Source organism: Coptis chinensis, chromosome 1 (assembly GCF_015680905.1).
Source record: "Coptis chinensis isolate HL-2020 chromosome 1, ASM1568090v1, whole genome shotgun sequence".
Taxonomy (NCBI): Eukaryota; Viridiplantae; Streptophyta; class Magnoliopsida; order Ranunculales; family Ranunculaceae; genus Coptis; species Coptis chinensis.
In genome coordinates this window covers 19,594,309-19,601,958 of record NC_141456.1, presented here as the reverse complement: position 1 = coordinate 19,601,958, position 7,650 = coordinate 19,594,309, and the positions used below count along the sequence as shown (strand labels likewise).

Sequence of the window (7,650 nt, the reverse complement as noted above, 5' to 3'; positions counted from 1 at the left end):
ATTGGCATGAGATCGCTTCACAGTGAAGTGCTCAAGAATATCAGCAACCTCAATACTGTACTCCCTGCTATCATTCAACAGATCAAACACTCTAAGCAACTACCAGGTGTTGCCAACGAACTGGCACGACACTTTCTTACAAAAGTTCAAAAAATTGCAAGTAAGTTTCGAGAATGGTATCCTCATACCAGCTCGTAACTACCCCTCATAGACAACTACCCCAAAACCTAGTGGTACGTAACAGTTGTTAAACACGTCTGCATCCTCCCCCAGTTCGTGTATCCCAAAGTCGCTTACATGTATATCCTAAGCTTCCCTTAACTCTACAAAAGCTTTATTCACAGCACGCCTATCTAATACCCTAGGCGGTAAACCACTAGAAGATGACAAAAACCTATTACCAGAACTACTCGCCACAGCGGCCACAGAGTCATAACCAACTTTTTCAACTTCCTCACTCAGTGAAACCTCTCGAATCTCATCAGATCGAGTATCATCTAAATCAGACATACTTCCTCTTCTTTCACAAGTTACTAACAACAACTAACAACTATAAACGACCTCAAAACCCAACAGAAAAAGCAAATGGTAGAAGAAAAATTGAAAAACAAATATGGTAGAGAAAAAGAGACTAACCATACGCTCTCGTTCTCAGTAGGTTGCAAAGTGACACTACAAGAAATGGGGTCTTTGGCGACAAAAAAAACGTCATTGAATATTGTGAAAGCGTCGCTAATTATATTTCGGTGACGTTTTTTGGAATGTCCCGCCATCGTGGACAATGATATAGTCGGCAAAGATACATAGCAACGATTTTATTTACAACGTCGCCAGAGATGAGATCTTCACCAACGATGCAAAACGTCGCTATTGCTTTTATTTCGTCGCTAACTCATTTCCATGTTTTCTATACAATAACGTCGCAAAAGATGTACTTTTAGCGACGTCTTCAAAATCGCCGCTAGTAATGCCTTAATAGCAACGTTTCTATTGTCAGTAAATATACAAATTTTTTTAAAATTTTAGTGTTGTTCGCGACGTTATAATCATCGCTATAAGTTCATTTTTTTTTAAAAAAAAATGGTATTATTAGCAGCATTTTTAGTGTCGCTAGATATAAGCGTCGTTTCAAATAAACTGTTGCTAAAATTCTATTTTTTTTTTAATTTATATTTGCATATAGATTATTTGGCGACTAAAAGAATAATTAGAAGTTGTGCCATTGTTTCTTTTTATATTTTTTTTCTTCCCAACATACACCTGGTCCTGTTTTTCCTGCTTACATACAACAATTAAACCTAATAAAAGAAACAAAACAACATCAAATCAATTACCTAAAACTGTATAAGAAAGAGTCGGACAATTTACTTCATTAATGGTAATAAAAAAAAAAGTAATCTCATTCTGTACAAAGTTTCTTATGAACTCATCTTAGATAATAAAACTACAAAAAAAAAATGACAATTTATCAACTGAAACCATCTTTACAAAAAACTTTGCTAATATGTGACACAATTGCGCATTAATTTACCAACAACCTCTTGCGATACAAACCCATTTCTCTTCTGACATAAGTTTATCTGCGAAAAAAAAAATACGATTCATTAGACCTAAAGCTTTGAATGAAAGTTTAACTCTTCTTAAAATTAATTAATTCTTAAGTTTGGAAAACAATACAGGTTATGTGCTTTGTGTGCATGCATTAGCATACCTAAACGCTAGTAATTCTGCATGTAAACAAATTCAATTTATTGACATTCCAAAGAGAATAACAACGAATACTAGATAGTACAGTCCACAAAAAGTTTCCAGTATTGAGAACCAAGTAAAATAAACTACACCCTTTGCCCGAGTCACCGACAAATGATCATATTAACCTAAAACCAACTAAAAACGATCATTCCTTTACATCTTAAGAGAAGTCTGCAACTCCCTTTACTCCTAAGAGCACCTTGACTACCAATATAAAGTTCTCTAGTGAAGCTGTTAATGTACAGTAGCAACCATTCCTCTAAGTATTCCTCAAACAAATTTACAACTTAATACCTTAATCAGAAGTTAGAATCAATATAATTAGGTGTAACAATAGGATCAAGTGCAACTTGATCCTATCCATTTACTACCAACCCTATCACACAAATAGGAAGCATCACTATTTAGACAAGTAAAAGTAAGCAACATTGAACCTGTTTCACTGAAGAGTTATACCCTCATCCAATGTACAACAAAGAATGTGTTAGTAAAGCCACCCCTCTGCAACTCTGCATCAGCAAACAAAAAACATCGAGTAAAAAAAAATAATGGGTATCCAGTTTGTACATAATAGTCCCCCACCCCCAATCTCCTATTTTTCTCTTTTGCCTAAACATCCCATGATACCTCAACGGAAAGTTGAACTATATATTACAGGATTTATTGACGATAAACTCAAAAAATCATTTCAACTAAGAAAAGGCCAGCCTCATCAAAAGGATCTCTTAGGTGATAACCATTACCAAAAATAATATGGCTTACTTCAGACCAAAGATATGAAGTAAAACAAGCAAAATACGAATCAGTAGATTGAATACCTGATACTAGCAGGATCTCTTATCTCAAATTCACCTTTATCTGCGTCATAGCCACAAATAACAACAACAAAATGACTTGCATAGAGAACATCATAGACCACTTATTATTATTTAAGTAAAGAGTCATATGTTTTAGATTTGCACAAGCCATGACAACTTCTCTAATTGACTCATTATGAGAGAAGTCCTACTGACTTTTCTACCTCAGTGGCATGTGTATCGACTATCGAGTAAAGTTTTTAGTGAAAAAAGAAAGACTATTTAAAGTTGAGGAATAGGATGAGACTAAACAATTAGAAGAAGATATAAATCTTCACTGAAAAAGATAAATAAAAATCAGTAGAACAACTCATGCAACTATGCAAGTCTAGGAGTGTGAGGAAAGGTACCGCAAAAATAGGCAGAGTCCATCCACATTCCGGAGACCAATCTAAGGACGGGCTTAGGTCCTTACAAGGAACCTCATAACATTTTCCTTCACCCACAGGAGGGTCTGGTAACTTTATCTGTAATTGAGAAAAACAAAACAAGTCAGATCCTACTTCATATTCAGTTTAAAGCACACGAGCAACGTTTTCTTCATACAAATTTATAACACCACAAAAAAATACCAGTTTTCATCTTTCAATGTTTGTTAAATTAAAGCACTTTCTGTGACCTAACATGTAGGGCAGTAGTATCATCCAGTTAATAAATCTGGGAAACTATAAAAGTCAACACCACATAAACAAACATAATTACACAACTATAGGGCAAATAAGTCCAGAAACAGTATGCAGCTGAGAAGTTCGAGCAATGAGGCATCAATTTGACTTTATGTACAACTGATTTAAAAAAAACTCAAGGGTCCATTAGTATATCTCTACCCTTTTCTTTGAATGTGAACATAAACACCACCTCCAAACCGTTTCATTTCTTATCTTCTTGCAAGGAAAAAAAAATAAAAAATGGTTGCTTCTCAAAACAATGAACAAGAAATAAACAAGACAACCCAACAACAATGTCTCTATGACTTTTGTGAAGAAAAAAAAAGCTTTATTATACTGATCTTTCTCGACAGTCATGTCAAGCCAGAACAATCTGAGCAAACAATTTGGGGACAAGAAGCTTTCAGCAGGAATTTGTCAAGCACTGAGTTTGGCTCATTATACATATTCAAGTAAATCACAGGAATATACATAAAGGAACTCAAATATTGATAAATAAAAGAACATAGATATATATTAAAAAAAAAAAAGCCAATATCTAGCCCAAAAAAAAACAAAAGGTACGTGTCTACATCACTTAATGACATAGCAAATCTAGGTTTATTAAGCAGTATCAGGGTTTTTTTTAAGATAGGAAATAAAATCTAGTAAGAATAAATAATTTAGGGGTTTTGTTTTTAATATATAGCAAAGAGTTAGAAATTCTTCACGGGATCTGAAGAACAGATCTTTGGGGAGTGATGAGAGTTTTTCCCCTAAATTAGTAGGCGATGCGCAATTGTGCGTAGAAGCCTTGAGAAGAGAATTTAGCTTTGCAGTTGAGAACTGGAATGTTAGGAAGAAAGGATGGAGCTTGAGCAAATTCGAGCAAATGAACCATTAAATCCACTGTTTTTCAATTGATTAGATCTGAGAATGCAAGTAAAAGGTGCAGTGGTGCACAATTTTAAAGATCTGATGGTGCCAAATAAAGCTCAAAGTAAAACAAAGTAGTCGAACTTTCATCTCTTTCAATTCATACCTGATGAGAATAATCATATCACGAATTCCTCCAGAATAAACCACTGCAACAGGTTGTGGAATGGCCTACATAGAGTAAAACAAAGAAACCCCCATTTCTCATATACTAAAACCCTAACCCTAGGTCTACAAATTATAAAATAGAACGAAAAAGGGATGGTAAAATTGCATATTGTGGCTTCCAAACCCCGTCTCTCTTTCGCCATTTCATCGTGCTCTATATGGTGGTTATGGTACACAAGTGCGTTTTCTTTTGGTAGTGGAACTGTGGAAGGTTTGTCTTTTTTGTTGAAAAGAAAATAAAGGGGGAATGGTGTTAGTCATTTTCATTTTTCTTTAATATTTTATTATCAATAATTTCAAAAATTATAGGCGCTAGATATCCAAAAATAGGGTGGTATGCCAAAACTTTGAACGGGTTGGAAACACTCAACCATTTGTGACGCCAATAATGTCGCGTCTTTGTGCTTCTAATTTTCCACTTTTACCAGTACCATTGGCTACAATAAATAGCGTGGCTCAAAAATAACTTCTAGCGACGCCTTTTAGAGAACGTCGGGATACAACTATCATCACCGAAGTTAGAAATCACCGTCATTGATAAAATGTTATTTTCAACAGTATTTTCGTCGCCAAAAAGCTTTTATTTATTTTAATATTTTGAACAAGACTTCCAGCAACATAAAAAGCGTCGCCAAAGACTTATTATAAAAAATAAGACAGTCGATAAATGGCGACGTTCTTTACGTCGTCAAAAATGACAATTAGCCACATTTTTGTATTGTCACTAAAAATGTTGTCGCTAAAAAGTCAATTTGTTGTAGTGTGATGAACCCTCCAGTTCTCCAGGCGTATATCGCAAGCCACTGGTTCGTTTCCCAAAGAAGTGTAATCATTTTCTTTAGCCCTAATGTGACACGTCGCTCCACAAAACGAGGCGTTAGCTTGCGACCCTTCAAATCAACCGTCCCACGTGCCATCCACGTGCCAACTTAAATCTCTCACCAGATTGCTATCCAATACCTAACGACCTGCTAAGAGGGGGCTATGTGAGGGAGTAATATACACTTTCAGTAATATTAAGCATGTGTCCAACATACCAGGACGGTAACACTCATCTATGCGTCCAGGTCGCTCAAGATCAGTTACTCTATGGTCATGCGACCTTATCAACACCCAGAACGCTACCCCCTCAAAACGTCCGCATCCAGAACGGCAAGCGTCCCAAATGCTCATATTGTCCATCACTTCAACGGCTAGTAACGTATGGCCTGGCTGTCACCTTAAAGACCGGAGATGTAGATGCGCTTGCTATTACTCCACCGGAGGACGCCTTTATGGCTCTTTAAGTGCCATCAAGTCTAGAACTTGACTGGACGCAGGAAAGGAGGAGGCGTGAGCACCCTCACCTATATAAAGAAGAGGAGGAACTACGTCTAACCTGATTCAAGCTAGTTCTCCCCCCAAAGAGAGAACTTGATACGTAGGTAGTTCGTCCATATGAACTCGGTCAATTCAATCCAACCATCCCAACCCCTTGATCAAGCCTACATTTGTAAGGATTACCAAAAACATCCTTTACAGTACCCATGTTATGCTGCGTCATCAACAAAATATCCCTATCATCCAAAATTTTGATTCTCCAAATATCTTCCAGCGGGATATAATGGGTATAGTGTGAGGTTGAATGAAATCTTAAATCTATATCAATATATTATATATCAGTCAATATATTAATATTAAAGCTCCCACAATGGGTATTTTTCTAGCTCTCTTAAAATTTCACGTCATCAACTCTTATTAAAACGGAAATTTCTCTCCTATTGAAAAGAAATTTTTTAGCACAAGCCTTCTAATTAAAATGGAAATTATTCTCCTATTATAATGAGAATTCCTCCCATATTAAAAAAGAAAAATCTAGCACTTCTAATTAAAATGGGAATCACACTTCTAAATTAAAACAGATCTTTCCCCCAATTAAAAAATGGGTTTTTAAAACTTAATTAAAACAATTTATTGAGACATTAAAATGAGTTTTTAAGACTTGATTAAAATAATTTGTTAGGGAATTAAAACGGGTTAGTGACAAAAACAGGAATCACAATTTGTTAAAAAATTTCTATATGTATAATTATGATTGTTTAACAATTTTTTAAAAGAGTCGGTGTGTGTGCACAGGTCTACTTTTTAATTTTAATATATTAAAGCTCTCACAAAGAGTATTCTTTTAGCTCAATTAAATTTCTGATCCACATTATCATTTCCTATTAAAACGGGAATCAATCTCCTATTGCAAAAAAAAAAAAAAAAAAAAAATCATTCTCCTATTAAAACGGGAATTCCCCCTAATAGAAAAAATAAATAAAAATAAACTAACCCTTCTAATTAAAACGGGAATTTTTTTCCTATTAAAATGGGAAATCCTCCCATATTGAAAATGAAAAATATATCACATCTAATTAAAACGAGAATCACACTTCTAAATTAAGTCAACTATTAAAACGGGATTCATCTCCCAATTAAAAAACGGGTTTTTAAAACTTAATTAAAACGATTTGTTAGGAAATTACAACAGGTTAGCGACTAAAACGGGAATCACAATTTGTTAGAAAATTTACATATGTATAGTTATGATTGTTGAACAAGTTTTCAAAAGAGCCAGTACGTATATGCACATGCCTACTTTCTAGTACAAGATTATTTTGCAATTTTTGAAGAACAACTAAATTAAACTTAATTTTAATTTTGGAAAAACATCAAAAGTTCTAATTTGGTTATATTTTTTGAAAACAATAAAATAATTTATAAGCATATTTCATTTAGAGACAGAACCCAGAGAAGTACTCTATGCACTAATGTGACCAGAATTCAAGATCAAATGTGTTAGTATGAGAGATGTAGGTGCTAATATGAGACTATGAGTGATTACGTACACCAAGTGTATGTAACGCGTGTGGACATGGAGTTGGTTCTTTGAACTGGTTGTGTAGCCATTGTGCTACACACTAAGCACCCCCAAGAACATCTTTTTGTTCATTTACAAAAATATATAGGAAGAGGTGGGTGTTAGGAAAATTAGCTCAAGTGTAGAGCTATATTTGACTTAAAAAAATAAATAAATAAATAAAAATAAATAAATAAATAAATAAATAAAATTGGCATGACGATGGCGAGCACCAATAGTATTGTGATTCATTTTACGACTCTAAAGTAAGTATTTGAATTAAAATTTTATTTTTATAAGATGGTTAAGACCTTTTTTTAAATAATTTTTTCAGTTTGAACCTAAATCATGGTAAGTGAATTTTTTGTTTTTGTGGATCTAATTCAGCTTTGAACTTCCTAGTATCTAG

General features: G+C 34.3%; 1 long non-coding RNA gene across 2 annotated transcripts; it reads right to left on the bottom strand.

Annotated features, from left to right (window-relative positions):
• Positions 1-1,341: 1,341 nt before the first annotated feature.
• LOC147522737 (uncharacterized) lies at positions 1,342-4,596 on the bottom strand. Of its 2 annotated transcripts, XR_015195530.1 has the most exons (4): positions 4,299-4,596; positions 2,960-3,076; positions 2,571-2,610; positions 1,342-1,580 (listed from the first exon to the last, which is right to left on the bottom strand). It is a non-coding gene; the product is annotated as an uncharacterized LOC147522737 (long non-coding RNA). The 2 variants fall into 2 exon arrangements; XR_015195529.1 differs by lacking the exon at positions 4,299-4,596 and having other exon boundaries at positions 2,960-3,909.
• Positions 4,597-7,650: the final 3,054 nt, after the last annotated feature.